The sequence below is a fragment of the Carcharodon carcharias genome, chromosome 2, assembly GCF_017639515.1.
Source record: "Carcharodon carcharias isolate sCarCar2 chromosome 2, sCarCar2.pri, whole genome shotgun sequence".
In the NCBI taxonomy this organism is placed as follows: Eukaryota; Metazoa; Chordata; class Chondrichthyes; order Lamniformes; family Lamnidae; genus Carcharodon; species Carcharodon carcharias.
Genome location: NC_054468.1, coordinates 144,580,403 through 144,596,545, shown reverse-complemented (window position 1 = coordinate 144,596,545; position 16,143 = coordinate 144,580,403). Strand labels below are relative to the sequence as shown.

The 16,143-nt window shown below is 40.8% G+C and overlaps 1 protein-coding gene across 3 annotated transcripts in view; it reads left to right on the top strand.

The window, feature by feature from the left end:
* The window catches only part of LOC121271778 (filamin-A-interacting protein 1-like), a 327,233-nt gene extending 316,886 nt beyond the window's left edge, over nucleotides 1-10,347 (top strand). For 2 of the 3 annotated variants that reach the window (XM_041178046.1, XM_041178072.1), the window contains one exon: nucleotides 8,489-9,551. The gene's annotated coding sequence lies outside the window, so the exon portion shown is untranslated. Of the gene's footprint in view, nucleotides 1-8,488; nucleotides 9,552-9,676 lie in introns of those variants that run through there. The other variant, XM_041178055.1, reaches the window with a different exon arrangement.
* The last annotated feature ends 5,796 nt before the right edge of the window (nucleotides 10,348-16,143 follow it).

Sequence of the window (16,143 nt, the reverse complement as noted above, 5' to 3'; positions counted from 1 at the left end):
CAACTTAGGGACAGAATTGTGTGGTGTTAAGGAGGTGGAAATAGGTAGTCTTGGCAATGGTGCGCATATATGGTTGGAAGCTTATCTCAGGGTTAAACATGACACCAAGGTTGCAAGCAGTCTGATTCTGCCTCAGACAGTTGCTAGGGAGAGGGATGGAGTCAGTGGCTAGGGAACGTAGTTTATGGCAGGGACTGAATGACAGTGGCTGGTGAACTAAAGCTGGATGTCATCAGCATACACATTAAGACTGACACAGAGATTTTTTGGATGATATCTCAAAGGGGCAGCATCAAAGATTAGAAGCAACTGGTAGAGGGGGAGGTCAAGGATAGATCTTTAGAGAAAATAAAAGTAACTGTGAGGGAGCAGGATGAGAAGGCATTGCAGGTGATTCTCTAGCTATGACTGGATGGGTAAAAATGGAAGCAGGTGAGAGCAGTCCCACCCAGCTGGATATCAGTGGAGAGACATCAGGAGGATGGTTTGGTCAACCATGTCAAAGGCTGCAGACAGGCCAAAAAAGATGAGGAGAGTGAGTTTTATTTTGTTACAATATGTCATTTGTGACTTTGAGAGCAATTCGATACTGTGGCAGGGTCAGAAACCTGATTGGAGGAATCAAACATGGAATTCTGGGAAAGTTAAACATGGATTAGTGAGGTGACAGAATGTGCAAGAACTTTAGTGAGGAAAGAGAGGTTGGAGATGGGGCATTAGTTTGTAAGGACAGAGGAGGCAAGGTTTTATTTGAGGAGAGGTGTGGTGACAGCAGATTTGAAGGAGAGGGTGCAGTACCTGAGGTGAGAGAACCCTTAACAATATCATATAACATGTGTGTCAAAACCCTTCAACATTGGAGGATGGAAAATCTCAAGAGCTGGAGCTAAGTTGAACAAGCACTGTACAGCATCTTGTTTTCAAAGTAAGTATATTTTTCACCTTCTAATCTTCCAACTCATCCAAAAAGTTGTTGCCAAATCCCTTCACCCCTTTTATAGCTAACTTATATTGACTGTCAGTCCCCCAACTTCGCCAATTTAATGTTCTTATCCTTGTCTTTAAATCTCTTCATGGCCTCAGCCATCTCTAGCTCTGATGATCTCTAATACTACAAATCTCCCAGAACATTTTGTTCCTCTGGCCTCTTATAGATGTGCCCTCTCTTCATTCCACTATTGGCAGCCATGCTGTCAGGTCTTATGCTTTGGAATTCCCTCCCTAAACCTCTTTACCTCCCATTAGGTCTCTTCTTAACCTACCTTTTTGCCCAAGTCTCAACATCTATTTTTTTATAACAACATCTGTGAAATGCATTTTGCTATGTTAAAAGAGCTTTATAAATCAAATTTCATGTGCCAAATATACTCAAGTCTGTGCCCTTAGACTTGGCATGAAGATGGGGCTATACCAGGCTATACCAGGGGGAATAACCAAGGATGGAGTCAAAAGTTTACTGGGAACAGAGTATCAAAAGTGATGGGGAGAGAGTGACTGAGCTGATCAACAGCTGCAGTAGTATCATGGTGAATGGATGTCCAAAAGCTAGACAGTTTGCAGGTCAAATATGCAGTTGTAAGTGATTTTGGTGATTCTTTCCCCATCCCCCCCCCAAACCTCACCCACCCACCCACCCACCCAGAACAGAAGGAAACTAGACTGGAACAGGTCAGGGACATGTGAGATAAAAGAAGCGCAAGAGCAACACCATGGGTGTAGAGAGGCAGGGTCAAGAGGGTTGCTGTAAATATAGATGCATGTTTTTGCAGAGGGGGTGGTTATTAAAGGAGAAAATGACAGCTTTGAAATCAAAGGAGAGAGCAAAGTGAGTAGAAATGGAAATTGGACTCATTGAAGATGGAGATTGGAATCATTTGAAGATGATGAGTCATTCAGTGCAAAAGTTGAGAGAGGAAAGCATCAATGATATGCAATAATAAGCTCTGGATGGGGCTTGTGGGGGTGGAGGGAGGTGCAGTAGAGAACACGGACTTTAAAAGGGAGGCAAGAGGGGTGGAAAAAGGTATAGTACTTGAAGCAGAACATAACTGAGGAGTAAAGAAGAGGTCATGCTGTGCTTTGGTGATACTGCCCGTACCTCCACTGGGGTGTTTTTTTGTATGGCTAAATAGTGAAAGATGTAGCAGGTGGAAAGGAGAGGCTTCAGGAAAGGGAAAGGTGTGGACAGCCATGATGTTTTTGCTTTTTGAGGATAGAGTATGTGTAAATGCACAATTGCAAGCTATGCAAAAATTAATAGAGTCAATGGGGAGTTGACCATCAGACAGCTGAGATACATAGTGGCCTTGGGTGTTAATATGCACCAGGAGATCTGATAGAGCGAGGATTAGTGAGTGTGAAATTTAAGGACAAAGAGCAATGAAGTCCAGGCCCAGTACACCAGCTGGAAAGTCTGAGGCGAGCCTGCCTCCACCAGCCTTGAAAGTCACAATGCAATTTTCTGATGGCTTAGTCAGTTAGCTGTCATGGCTCTCCTTGAGGAAGTCCGGCTTCCAAGAGGTGCTGGCCAATCAGATGGCCAGCAGCTCTCCAATCTCAGCAGTGGCACAGGGAGCAGTGGTCATTGCTGGAACTGCAGCCAGTCACAGAGCAGAAGCAGCAGTGGAGGCTGGAGTTCAAGGTCAGTGGAGCAGTTTTGCCAGGACCAGTTTGGCAGGCCCCAGAGAGAGGAACAAAGGTGGGGGTTGGGCTGCAGTCCAGAGGGCGGGTGGGGGGCGGTGGGTAGCTAGGTTCAGACAGGGTGTCCCTTTCCACTGGAGGGACCCTCTGTGAGGCACAGTGTGCGAACATAAGATCATAAGAAACAGGAGCAGGACTAGGCCATTTGGCCCATCAAGCATTCTCTGACATTCAGTAAGATCATGGCAGATCTGATCGTGGTCTAAATTCCACCTTCCTTGACTCCCTTTGTAGACCAAAGATCTGCTTAACTCAGCCTTGAATATGTTCACTGACCCAGCCTCCACTGCTCTCTGTGGAAGAGAATTCCAAAGACTAACGGCTGTCAGAGAAGAAATTCCTCCTCATCTCAGTCTTAATTGGGAGACCCCTTGTTTTTAAAATGTGCCCCCTCATTCAAGGTTCCCCCATGAAAGGAAACATCCTCTCAGCATTTATCCCATAAAGCCCCCTCAGAATCTTAGATGTTTCAATAAAATCACCTCTCATTCTTCTCAACTCCAGCAGTAAAATACCAGCGGCAAAAGGAGAAGGTGCTTAAGTGACCTTTAACTTACCAAATAAGGGTTTCAATTGACCCAAGAGTAGGCAGGCTTTGTGACACCGCCCCACCCGAGGCAGGTAGGCAACAGGCATGGCACTAACCTGCCATCCCACTCAATTTTACCACCCATGCGCCCTCCTTCTCACCAGCCTGCCAGCTCAATACCAGCGGGGCTATAAAATCTTTAGGTCGGCAGTCAGGAGAGGATGCAAGGTGATCAGTGCAGCTCTGGAAGCTTGTCTGAGAAACAGCTGCTGAGAGGTGAGGAACACACTAGAGATAAGAGTTTGAGGAACCCAGCTGAGTGAAGGGTACATTTATTCAGATACTGTCCCCAACAAAACCAAATAATTGTTTGATGCTGCTTATCGGTCCAAGCATAAAGTTTAATCAAATATGGTTTGCCTGGACTCTGGATGTAAAAGGCAAAATGGGTTCCTGTACTAATTGAAGCCTGCAGTAGGTGTTTTTTTTTGATGAGGTAATGGAATTGAAACAGTATGGAATCTTTTTGAAGTGATGTTCTGTTTTTGTTTTGCTTTAGCAGCATGTTACTAAGCTGGATACAATTTCGGCTTTCAAATCTGCAAATAGTACACAAATTTATGCAAAGAAATTCAAACCAGATTTTTTTATATGGAAACTAGATTTTTTTAATGTCACAAGAATCATTTATTGCAGATGACCAACTTACATGCTGCACTGATCAAGGAGTTGGTAATAATGGGGCTAATTGGTGCTCCTTTGATCCCTGGTCCATGCTGTGTTAGCTGATGTCATTTGGGATATTGGCAGGAATACCTCTGGAAAGTTGAAAGGAAAAATCAATTAAGGTTCTCATTCCTGATAACTATTCATTGGAAACACTGGAAAGTGTGTGTGCATATGTGGTTGTCAAGTAAGGGCACGTTTGAGCTCTGTTACAATACTCTTGTAATTAAATAACCTTTATCCAATACAATCCTGTGAAACAGCTCAAAGTTTTGTGTTAAAAGCATTATATAAATGAAAATTGTTACTGATATTTACTCATCGTATTAGTTCTCACATAGAGAGGGATCTGAGCACCTGTGGGATGTCAGTCAGCATGAATAAGGACCTTCAAGAGTGCAGAATCATCAAATGGTAGTGAGGGTTATTGTGGTAAAGTGGAGTGCTATGTACCTTTAAGAGAATGCAGTTAACTGGCCACATGACTATTGACCAATCGCTATACAGCGCGGGCTTCTTGGGCAACAGCAAGTCTAGAGCTGGAGATGATTGAAGAAGCACACCATCTTGTGTTAGTGTCCTGCTCTCAGTTCCAGTAAACCACCAGTGTTTGTTCAGTTAATTGGTCTTTCTGCCTATATTGTTTCAAGCACCAACTAATGTGTTAATATCAAGGACGCAGCTCACGTTCACTGGACAAAGCCAATCTGATAACCTAAAACATAAAAGTTATAATGAACATATGAAAAGATTGGACATACCTAATCCATCATACAGTCACAGTGCCTTATGTATCACTGTACAAACACTCCCTGCCCATCAGGAGCCATGTGATATCCCAGGAGAGTACAATACCACATTAAAAAAAACTCAGGCCAATTGAGGAAGGAACAAAACTGGAAAATTCCTCTTTCAAACTAGTCCAGGAGACCAGTGCTAATTGGATTTGGCACCATTAGCTTTGGCCAGTTTTAGTAATAAATATGCCATCTAGTGGATTTCGGAAGCAAAGCATACTCGGTGACAACAGGTAGGGGAAGTTGCAGTGTGACAAACACTGCAAATTTCTATCCAGCGAATGCAATTCTACACATTTCCAAGATGAATGAAAACCGCCCTCCCTAAATTTCCCCCACCACGCGTGCATGCACAAACACACACAAGAACAGAAGCACTGCTTTCCAGCCAACCCAGTGATTCCATCTAAGCAACAAAATGTTATTGCACCAATTTCGAATCTCCCTGTGAACAACTGTTGACTCCAGTGTCTGACCAACTGTCAACCATTTATCCCTTTGAGACCTGGGCTTTGTAACTGAAAGAAGTTAATTTTATATGCTGAAAGCTTATTTATGATTAAATGGTTACTTTTTTGGATTTGAGTGCTGAAGACTGAATATTTGAAAAGAAAATCAATTGGAAAGAGTAATCATTTTTATTTAACTGTTTTCCTTAAAATTAGTCTATTTCCATTGCCATGTTTAACAATATATCCAGAGGAAAAGGTGGATCAATGTTTCTATTCATAAAGAGGAAAGATTGCTAAACCTACATCAAATTTGCTGGTAGTTTAATAATCAATGTGAACTGTGTTCTTTAATAATTGTGGATGTAACATCCTTTTAAACCAGTACTACAAATAACACGACACTAAAGTTAAAACACATCCCCCTGTCACTAGATCACCAAAGTAGCACTACAAGAGGCGAAAGTCGGGATTGATTTCCATCTCCCCAAAATTTCGTATAGTTTCAGAGATTGAGGGCAGAGGCTACTAAAATCATTCTAATTGCTTGGCAGAAGATCCAGAGTGGAGATGAGGATAAATGGTTTTACACATCAAGTTGTTAATCTCTGGAATGAACTGATTGAAACCTGGTGGAAACAGATTTATTAATAACTTTTAAAAAGGGAGGTGGATACTTGCAACATTTACAGGGGTATGGAGTAGACCTGAGGGAATGGGGCTAGCTCTTATACAGGCACAAATGGCTGATGGCCTCCTTCTATACTGTAATACTTTGATTTTCTTATCTAGAAAATAGTTGTTTGGTAGTACAGAACTTGAGTATTGCGTATTACACTCATCAGGGCACTTCGCAAGAATACCAGTATAAGGGGAAAACAACAATTTGTGCTGTATGTGAAGAGAGTGTTGATTGGTTAGCAAGTGGACTCTGGTAGAGGTGTTGCTATGAAGAATGCACCACTGAAGATGACTGACAGTTAATTGCCAAAGTATTGTTGGAAATTTAAACCAGGCACCTTGACTGTGGCTGGTCAAGGCATTGTGCTGATGACTGAGTCAGCGAATGGCTGTCACTTATTTTGTTTAACTGAAACAGGTGCAATGTGTGTACGTGTTCTTTCTGTCTGCAAAGAACGGGGCCCTGTATATTAATATATACAGCTTCCAGTACATGCAAAGGCATCACACCGCGAGCTGATTGACCATCTTAAATTGGTTGTCAGGGTAGAAGTGCCCAGTCTACCTCGGATTACCCTGGAAGGACAAGGTATATCAAAACTTTGAGCAACAGGTGAATCTAGCTGTTTCACACCTACTATGCAGTAGCAACACAAGTGGTATTCACCACTCACAGGATGCTGCCGTCAAGCCAAAAAGCCATTCTGCCTATCACACAAATGAGTAATGTATTATATGAATTTCAGTGCCAGTGTGATGCTATGTATGTAGGCTGTATTTCTCAAAGACTGGCGGATGTTATCAAATGGCATGTCCCAGCCGCTGTTTGCAACGGGCAAGGTACAGACTGTATCCAACCAGCTTATGCTTGCAAAACTCAAAAGTGTCCAAAATTAGAAGTGATTCCATGATTGGACAACACCATTTGCTAAATAATCCTCAGTGTGCTAAGAACTATATTGACAACCAATTTAAGATTGTCAGTTGGGCCTGCAATGTGGTGCATTTGCATGTACTGGAAGCTACATATATTAAGAGACAGGGCCCCGTTCTTTGCAGACATAAAGAACATGTACACACACTCTGCCTGGTTCAGCTAAACAAAATAAGTGACAGACATTTGCTGACTCATTCATTGGTTAGGGCAATGCCTTGACCAATCAGAGTCAAGCTGCCTGGTTTAAATTTTAAACAATGCTTGGCAGTTAACTGTCAGTCATCACTACTGGTGCATTCTCCATGGCAACCCCTCTACCAATCAGAGTCCACTTGCTAACCAATCAGCACTCTCCAGTATTAATTGTTGTTTTCCCCTTATGGTATTCTTGTGGGGTATCCTGATGAGTGCAAGACGAAAAGCTTCAAAGTTTCTCTTATCTGGAAAACCCATTGCTGCAAACGTACATCATATCATGTTGTGAAATAATGTACTGTGGGCACCTATATTAAGTTTTGTTTTATTCAAGAGAAGGTTTCACTGTTGAAAAAAGTATCTGGTGATTGTATATTTGCAAAATTGATAAAAGATTCAGGCCATGTATGTGAATTATTAATTTTGTGCCCTCTTCTCTCCCAAAATACTGACTCTTGTTTTAGCGTGTGTCACCAACTCTCTTGAGCCTCACATAAATGGCTGTTCTTCATCATCATTTAGCCTAGATTTATTGTTGCTAAAATATTGGGCTGTGGAGGGCCCAGGGTATTCTCAACCTTTATGCTTCTGCATATTTGTAAGCAGGAATCTATGTAAAGCAATCAAGAAAATAAATCTTGACTAATTTTCTCTCCCCCTCCTCCCCACCTCCCCCATACTGCCCCATTCTCTCCTCCATCCTGACCAAGATCAAAACCTGGAACTTCCTGATTTGCAACACCAGATGAATCCTTTATTCCAAGGGCCATTTGGAAGCTTATAATATATCTGAAGTTTTTTTTCTCCAAACAGTGTGCAACTTAGATCTATTCTAACATTTTATTTGTTTCCATTTGTGCTACTGTTTGCAATTAACAATCCAGTAGTGTGTTTTAATGGTGATGCATGCATGAATCTGCCCTGATTAGTCCAATGGAAGACTTTCTTTGCATTGTTGCTGAAAGAGAGACTGATGCTCGAAGTCACCATTCTGTAGGAAGCTGCCTGAAATTTTCAGCATTGTGCATAGATTATAAAATTCCACTCAGAATAGTCAAGAATTATTTTATAGTCCATGGATCACAATCACTGAAGTTTTGGACATAAAACATCCTTTTTTCAATGGAAATGTAAGTAATTGAAAGTAAATACTATATCAGAATGTCTCTTTTTTTAATAAAAGATACTGTTTTATTGAAAAAGATGTTAGAAATGTCAGCAGATTTATCATCATCTGAAAAGAGTAGATTAGCAATTTAGGTGTGACTGCTCATTGGTGAACCAGTTAACTTGTGTTTCTGCTTCAGATATTGATGTGCCTGCAGTGCGTTTTCAATTTTTGGATCTAATTTCCAGCATTTATCTTTTTCTTCATTAACCACTTAGAGTCCTACAAAAAGGGAATAATGTGTTTTTCCGAAATCACCACTCTTTTTGATGTTATAATCATACTTATTCCTCTGTCTTTTTGTAGAGAGCGTAGTCATTCATCCGGTGCAGATGACATCAGCATGATGGCCCTCTAACTGATGGGAGTGTCCCGTTGCTGCCTGCGATTTTATTGCACTGCATTTCTGCTGGCTGAATGAAGCATTGCCCTAGGTTGCACCCTCCAAGGCTCTGACTCTAGTCTTGTACGCTACTGACCACTGAAAGACACTGTAATCATAACTTGTATATTTTTTGAAGAAATTCAAGATTTTATTATGGGTTTTACATGATGCATATAGAACTAATCCATCATTTCTCCCCTATAGTGAGAAAAGAGGAACAGAGGCACTGTGTCAAGGTTTGCCTCAATAGATTAGTTCCATTAAGGGGGAAGTTTATTTTAAAAAAAAGTCCTCTTAATTTGTACATGGCAAATGGTGCCATAGGCTGATGTCATCACGACACATTGATCCATTCTTCTCCCTCTAGGGTAGGCATAACAGTGCCACTTTAAAACACATATACAGGAATAAATAGCAGATCTGTTAATCTGATCTAACCACATTCAGAAGCCATGAAAATTATTTTCTACATAAATTGAACCATAATTTACCTTTTTAATTCAGGCATTCAATGTGAATCATTTTGATTCAGCAACGAAACTTTAGTCTCAACCTAAAAAAAAATGTTCTTTTTCCCCTTAAATTCTGGAATTCCTTTTTGAATTTGAAATTTTAGAACAAGATAGTTGATTTTAAGGACTTCTTTTTTTAAAAAAACCTATTTCCTAGTTCGTAGTGGTGATTCTGGACTTGAAATTGTGGTCAGATTAGCTAGGTTGGCACTGTCCTGCCTGGTTTTGTTCCTCTAACAGAGTTATACTGAAAAGTTATCTACCAGTGTGTTGAGATTAGTCATTATGACAGCCAGTTTTAAAATGACATAAGTGTCCCTTGTTCTCCAAGCCATGGTGCTGCCTTATCTTGAGGAATTATTTATGAATATGTTGCACATCTTACACTCTGGTTTTAAAAATCTACAATACACTGTCTGATTGCAAGTGCAATTCCAAGTTTTAAAAAATTAAAGCCTGTATATTTAATTCAGCACTTTGGACTTTTTCTTTATTTCATGATTGCAACAATTGTTTGATTATCCTTCGTTCTAAATAACTGTGGTTAAAGATGAGATTTATTTCTATTAAAATTCACTTTTCTCCCTTTGTGTCAAGGTGATTGTCTACATAAAAACAGACCTGAAATTAAAAATCTAATGGAAGACTTGTAGGATTTTCTGGGAGTTGGAGGTGAAACTATTCTGGAAAAGGATCATTTTGGAGGAATGCTGAATCCATCATATTCTTTGTACCATGCTGGTGCAGCTCCATTTAAATGAATGTCATTAACAGTCCATCTGCCTTTTCAGGTGTGTTTTGAAGATTCTTATTTTTGAGAAGAGTAGAGAATGCTGATGAGCACATCAGAAATCAGTGGCATCAAAAGAACCAAGTTAACTGATCGTTGACTTGCCTGCATAAAAACACTGCACTTCAAAGATTTAATTGGTTTAAAACAGGCAATTTATAAATGCAAATATTATAATATAATACTGAGGGAGATGGTATTTTTGGTCTACAGTAGAGCCCTCATACATTGTACCAAGGACTGGTAAGGTGTTGGTCTTCACCAGCATCTTCTCTCTTTCTCATTGTGCTTAGGGTATTCTTGATGATAGGCAAATGACTTTGGGGAGTTGTCTGAAAAGAGAACAGCAAATTACCTACACAAAAAGGAAAAAAAAATCTGACTGGGAGTTACCTCAACCTTTGACTGAACAGCTTCCAACAGTGATTCTCCCACCTATTTCCATTATAAAAAAAAACCCACTAGAGCTATACCTTGATTGCCCTACCATCCATTCTTAATTAGCACATTCGTTTAGATAATATCCCCAACTTTAACTTTAACACTTATGTGTTCTATTGTACTATTATCATTGACATCTTTTGATGATCTGCTTCTATCACTGCTTGTTTGTCCCTACAACCACACCACCCCCCCTCCACCTCTCTGTCTCTCTATCTCTCCGCCCACCACACACACACCTTAAGCCAGCTTATATTTCAACTCTTTCTTGGACTCGAACTCAAGTTCTGTTGAAGGGTCATGAGGACTCGAAACGTCAACTCTTTTCTTCTCCGCCGATGCTGCCAGACCTGCTGAGTTTTTCCAGGTAATTCTGTTTTTGTTTTAGCTTCCAACAGTTATTTTTTAAAAAAAAAACTATTGGCAGAGGACCTGAGAGTAGCTCATTGTCTCCTCCACTAAGGATGACATGAGGAAAAACTAGATGAAAGAAAATTCAATACTGCCATTCAATATAATTACATTCTCAATATTTGAAAAAAATGCTAGAACATTAATGTGTCTATGTAATAATATTGCCTCCTTAGAGTGGGCTCCTATTTAAAAATAAGTTTGTTATTTGCCTTTATGCTTGAATGAGTAATGCATTTATGATACAGGTGCAATCAATTCTGAAATATGAGCAATAAACTTACTCACCAACCCACTTGGGAAGCCTTTAAAGCTCCACTTGCTCGCTGGTTGAGAAACCTGGTAAGGTTCCATTATCTCCCCATGAAGCTTACCAATCTCCTCATACTGGAGGTCCAATGATGTGGGAAATAAAAGAAAGACAAAAAAAGTGTGAAATAAGTGATGAGAAAAGACAGGAATGAAAATGGAGAGACACAAAAGTGGGAAGAACAAGAGAAACTTAAGTGAAGAATTTTTTTTTTAAACAATCTTGCCAGTACCTTATAACTTGAATGATTGAGAGTTCTTAGTCTAAGCTGAGAACCACTGAATCAGATGATTATGTTCAAATTTATTGTTAACAATGACAGTTGGCTTGATTAAACAAAGTCATGTCGGCAGGACGTGTACGTCCATCTGTGTCCGTGCTATCATTTTGTCTTACTTGCAGCTATGGCCTCACTGACACATTATATACATTCACACACATGCACAGACACTGGGAATGGAAAAAACACTTGAATTACTTTTACAGTGAATCTTCCCCCACCTGCTTGAAAATATTGCATGAATATTGCCCCAACAATGAAATTTGTTGTATGAACAATGACCCTGGGGTAAGTCTTCACACTTTCTAGAACACAAAATGCATTCTGATAGTCAGCAATACATTTCCAGGATTTCAACAAAATCAAACTACGTAAAATCATTGCCTCCTTATAGGCAAAGAGCTGCCTTCTGGTACAAATCAAGTGGCATATGCACACCTACCATGAGTGCTATCTGCATAAGATGGAATATATATTTCAATCAGGTGAACAAATCCCTCACATTGGTGAATAGATTTGCCAGTAAAGAATAGTACATAGTTTTATTTTATTCTGAAGCAGTTAGGTAATTGTAGAACATGATCAGCTATTTCACCTTGTCCAGAAAGTATAACTAGAGAACACAGCCAGCTCTTGAAGAGGGGAAAATTTGGAAGTAATTTGTGGAAACGAGGTGAGATATACCTGGCATGGGGGGTGTTGTCCTGATATCAGGGAGTTTCTCAGATGGCCAGCATGCTTGAATGGGAGGCTGATTTTTCTCCTGTGATATTGCTGATATTAAGCAATCAAGAGCTGGTAGATGGAGGAGGCAGTCAATTAAGGGAGCTGGGCAGCCTTCCAGATTGCTGACCCAAACAGAGGGTCTGCAGCCTCAGCAGCATCGCTGTGGTTGTGGCAGCAAGGGAAGAATGAGGGCTCCTCCATTTTGTGCCCTTGTAGGGGTAGCAGAGAGATGTTTATTTTATGCTGAGGCCAAGCAGGCAGGCTAAAGTGATCAGAGGAGAATCTTCCCTAGTGGTAGCAGCTGTGACCGCCTCCCCCCACCTCCTGAAGTTTCCGGCTCCATCTGCCCCCTCCTTGGAGGGGTCCTATGTGCTATGGAGCTGTTCTGCCATCAGCAAAATGCCAACAGCCCAGGAAAATTGATTATTCAGTTTGGTTGCCTGCCTCTGGTTGATGGGCAGTTGAGCCACTGCTGTTCCCACCACTTGGAAACTTTTACAGCAGCATAACTGCAGTGGGGGTTGGACCCTATCAACTACCCAACGTTTTTAGTTAGCTTGTCGTCCTCAGGCTGGTAAAATCCCAGGGGCAGGATTTTTGTTTCCCACAAGGGGAATAGATTTGGGAGATAATGAAATAAGCTTCACTGGGCCTGAATTTCAAAACTCCTCCTCCATGTCCACTGTACACCATCTTCCCCTAAGCAGGGGAATGTTTAGGTCACAAACCTGTACGCAAGTCCTGTGAGGCCAGGGTTGCATTTAAAAATGCAGAGGGAAATTTGATTTTCATCTTCCGCTAAATTTTTGTTGGGTTGTGTGCATTTCTGAAGCTTGTGGGATCTCCACCAGGTTGAGAGAGTTGGGAACACCTCATGAGGGTTCAGCAGCCACTTCTTGTAAGGTGTTTTCTTCAACTTTTAAAAATCTGTGAACACACCCAGTGCATCTGCAGATCTGCCAGCAACAGACATTAGAACAGATGGTCTACAACAGTGTTCAGAACCCTGTTGGTGTGTTTTGATTATGGAAGCCGCTCCAGAGACTTATGATTAATAGAGGTTCAACAACAGCAGTAGCAGCATGAACATTGTGCGTCACAAGGTCGGATCCTGATGCAGGAGGAAGCTCAACACCGTTTGTCTGCAAGAATGAGATGTCAGTGACTCAGGGAGTACCCAGAACACAGGGTCTACAGAAAGAGGCTCACCTATCTTCAGATGAGTGAACAACAATGCAGGATGAGACTCTATCTCTCCAGAGGTCATATCTAAGCTGTGTGTCCTTCTCAGCGAAGACCTCTGCCAAGATCAGTCCAGAGGCATGCATTGCCAGTAGCACTGAATGTCACCACACATCATAATTTCCTTGCCACCAGCTCCTTCCAGGGCTCCACAGCTGACTTGTGTGGCACCTCCCAATCAGCTGTGCACATATGTATACATTTTATGACCAATGCTCTTTTCTCCAGGGTTGGCAAATTTATTTCCTACGACACTGACATGGCATCTTGACATTCTCAATGCTTTTCTGGGACCTGGGAGACTCATAGTCTATCCACTCTTAGCACATAGGCTGCTGCCATTGTCTCCAAGTGCAAACAACTTGCACCTTGCTAGTATAATAATCTGGGCTCCCTTTAATCTCTAGCTGTCAAACCACCAAGCTTACTGACAGGCAGACTTCAGAACAAATCACATGACCCCCTTCACTTTACCATAAATTAAAGACACAGTTCCAAAACATAATTATAAACCTCATAATTGTAATAATATATTGTGTAAATAGTTTGCATTTTGCAAAATCTTTGTCTTCACTATGTACATGTTTCTTCCATTACAATACATTAATCACCTACATATCACTGTGAACCATTTAGAGTTCTAACTGATGTGGTGTCCTCTGGTTTTGTACACTCCTATGTAGCATAAGTCTTGTTGCCTTGGAGGAGGTGAAGGCAAGCTGCTCATTCTCTGTCTATGTGGCTATGAGGACTGTGGCAGTTAGCTTTGTTGTGCAGGGACCTGTTGGACCTCTTCCTGCATTGCCTGCATCTCTGAAGGACATACAAAACATATGAATTAGGAGCAGGAGTAGGCCATTTGGCCCCTCGAACCTGCTCCACCATTCAATAAGATCATGGCTGATCAGATTGTGGCCTCACTTTCCTGCCAACCCCTGATAACCTTTGGCTGTCGTTAGTCAAGAATCTACCTACTTCTGCTGTAAAAATATTCAATTACCCTGTCTCCACTGCTCTCTGGGGAAGACAGAGTTCCAAATATTCACAGCACAAATAAAAAAATTCTTCTCACCTCCATCTTAAATGGGAGACCTCCTATTTCTAAGCTGTGCCCCCTAGTTCTAGGCTCCCCCACAAGGGAAAACATCCTTTCAGTATCCACCCTGTCATGTTCCCTTCAGGATCTTATGTGTTTCAATAAGATCACCTCTCAATCGTCTAAGCTCCAATGGATACAGGCATAGGCTGTTCAACCTTTTCTTGCAAGATAACTGTCCCCATCCCAGGTATCAGTCAAGTGAACCTTCTAACTTACTGAAACAAGTGTCTCATTCATATTGCAGACTTTGTAGATGCCATTAACCAATGGTCTTCCCACTATCTAGACCCTCCATCTCTTATTGCTCAGCTCCAATTCAACGCTCTACAATGCTGCTAAATCCATGTCTTTTAATTTTCATGAGTTGTTTCAGGTATTATCAAAAACTTTACTAAACCCCCAGTATATTGTACATTTCACAATTATCTAAATAATTGTTCCTTCATAAGATTCTACTGAATTCTCCTGGCATGACTTCCCTTTTATGATTTGGTGCTATCTTCCAGGAACAAAATCAACAGACTAAGTTCAGGAACACAGATTCAATGAGCACTTGGTTAGAGATTGTTCTCCCCCCTCTAAAGGCACACGTGATCAGATTACACAAATAAAATTTACAGTATAGAAACAAGCAATCAGCCCAACAGATTGATGCCAGTATTTATCCTCCAAATGTGTTGCCTCTCACCCTATCTGCATGTCTTTCTATCCCTTCTCCCTCGTACTTACCTAGCTGCCCCTTAAATTCATCTATGCTATTTGCCTCAACTACTCCATGCAATAACACATTTCACATGCTCACCATTCTTCAGTAAAGAAATTTCTTCCAAATTATTTACTGGGTTTCTTAGTAACCATCTTATCCAACCTATAAAAACCCTTCAGAATTTTAAAAGCCCCCATCAGGTTGCCTCTTAACCTTCTCCATTCTTGATTGAAGGCAAAGAGACTGCAGGGGCACAGCACACATACAGGGATTAGATTTCATGAGCTGCATTTCATTTTTTTTCTCCTTGGATGGTGGGGCATATTTGGATAATGATTTTTCAAAAAAAAAATTAGCTTGTGTCATGGATTGTGGGTTTCTGATTTTATTTGTGAGAATCGACTAATGCTTTATTTAATGGCAGGATTAGATCCTCTGGAGTTTTGTTCCTCTTTATGCAATCCAACATCTGATAAAAGGCAGCCAGCATTGACTTCATCCCTGGCAAAATCTGCCTATTGTATCTCCCAGATTCCTTGAGTATCTCCCATTAATTAGGTGATACTTGCTTGTTTCCAATACCCCCACCACCTGTAAAGTCCTTGTGCTTTGTCCAGATAGTCTAAATTCTTCTGCAGCTTGTCCCAATTTTCCAGTGTATTAACCATTCTTGTTTCTTTTTTGGTGCATCACAAACTTTAAAGTGAACTTTCTACCACATCACTTATGGATTCATTGAAGAGTATTGGTATCAATGCAAAGTCATGTGTGTAATTCTGTTTCCCACTAACTAAACCCTCCATCTCTTATTGCTCAGCCCCAATTCAACTCACTACAATGCTGCCAATACCATGTCTTTTAATTTTCATGAGTTGTTTCAGGTATCTTATCAAAAGCCTTACCAAAACCCTAGTATATTATACATTTCACAATTATCTAAATAATTGTTCCTTCATAAGATTCTCCTGAATTCTTCTGGCATGACTTCCCTTTTATGATTTGGTGCTGTCTTTTACTAATTAGTTTAGATCTCTCTGAATGCTTCACTACCTTTGTCCT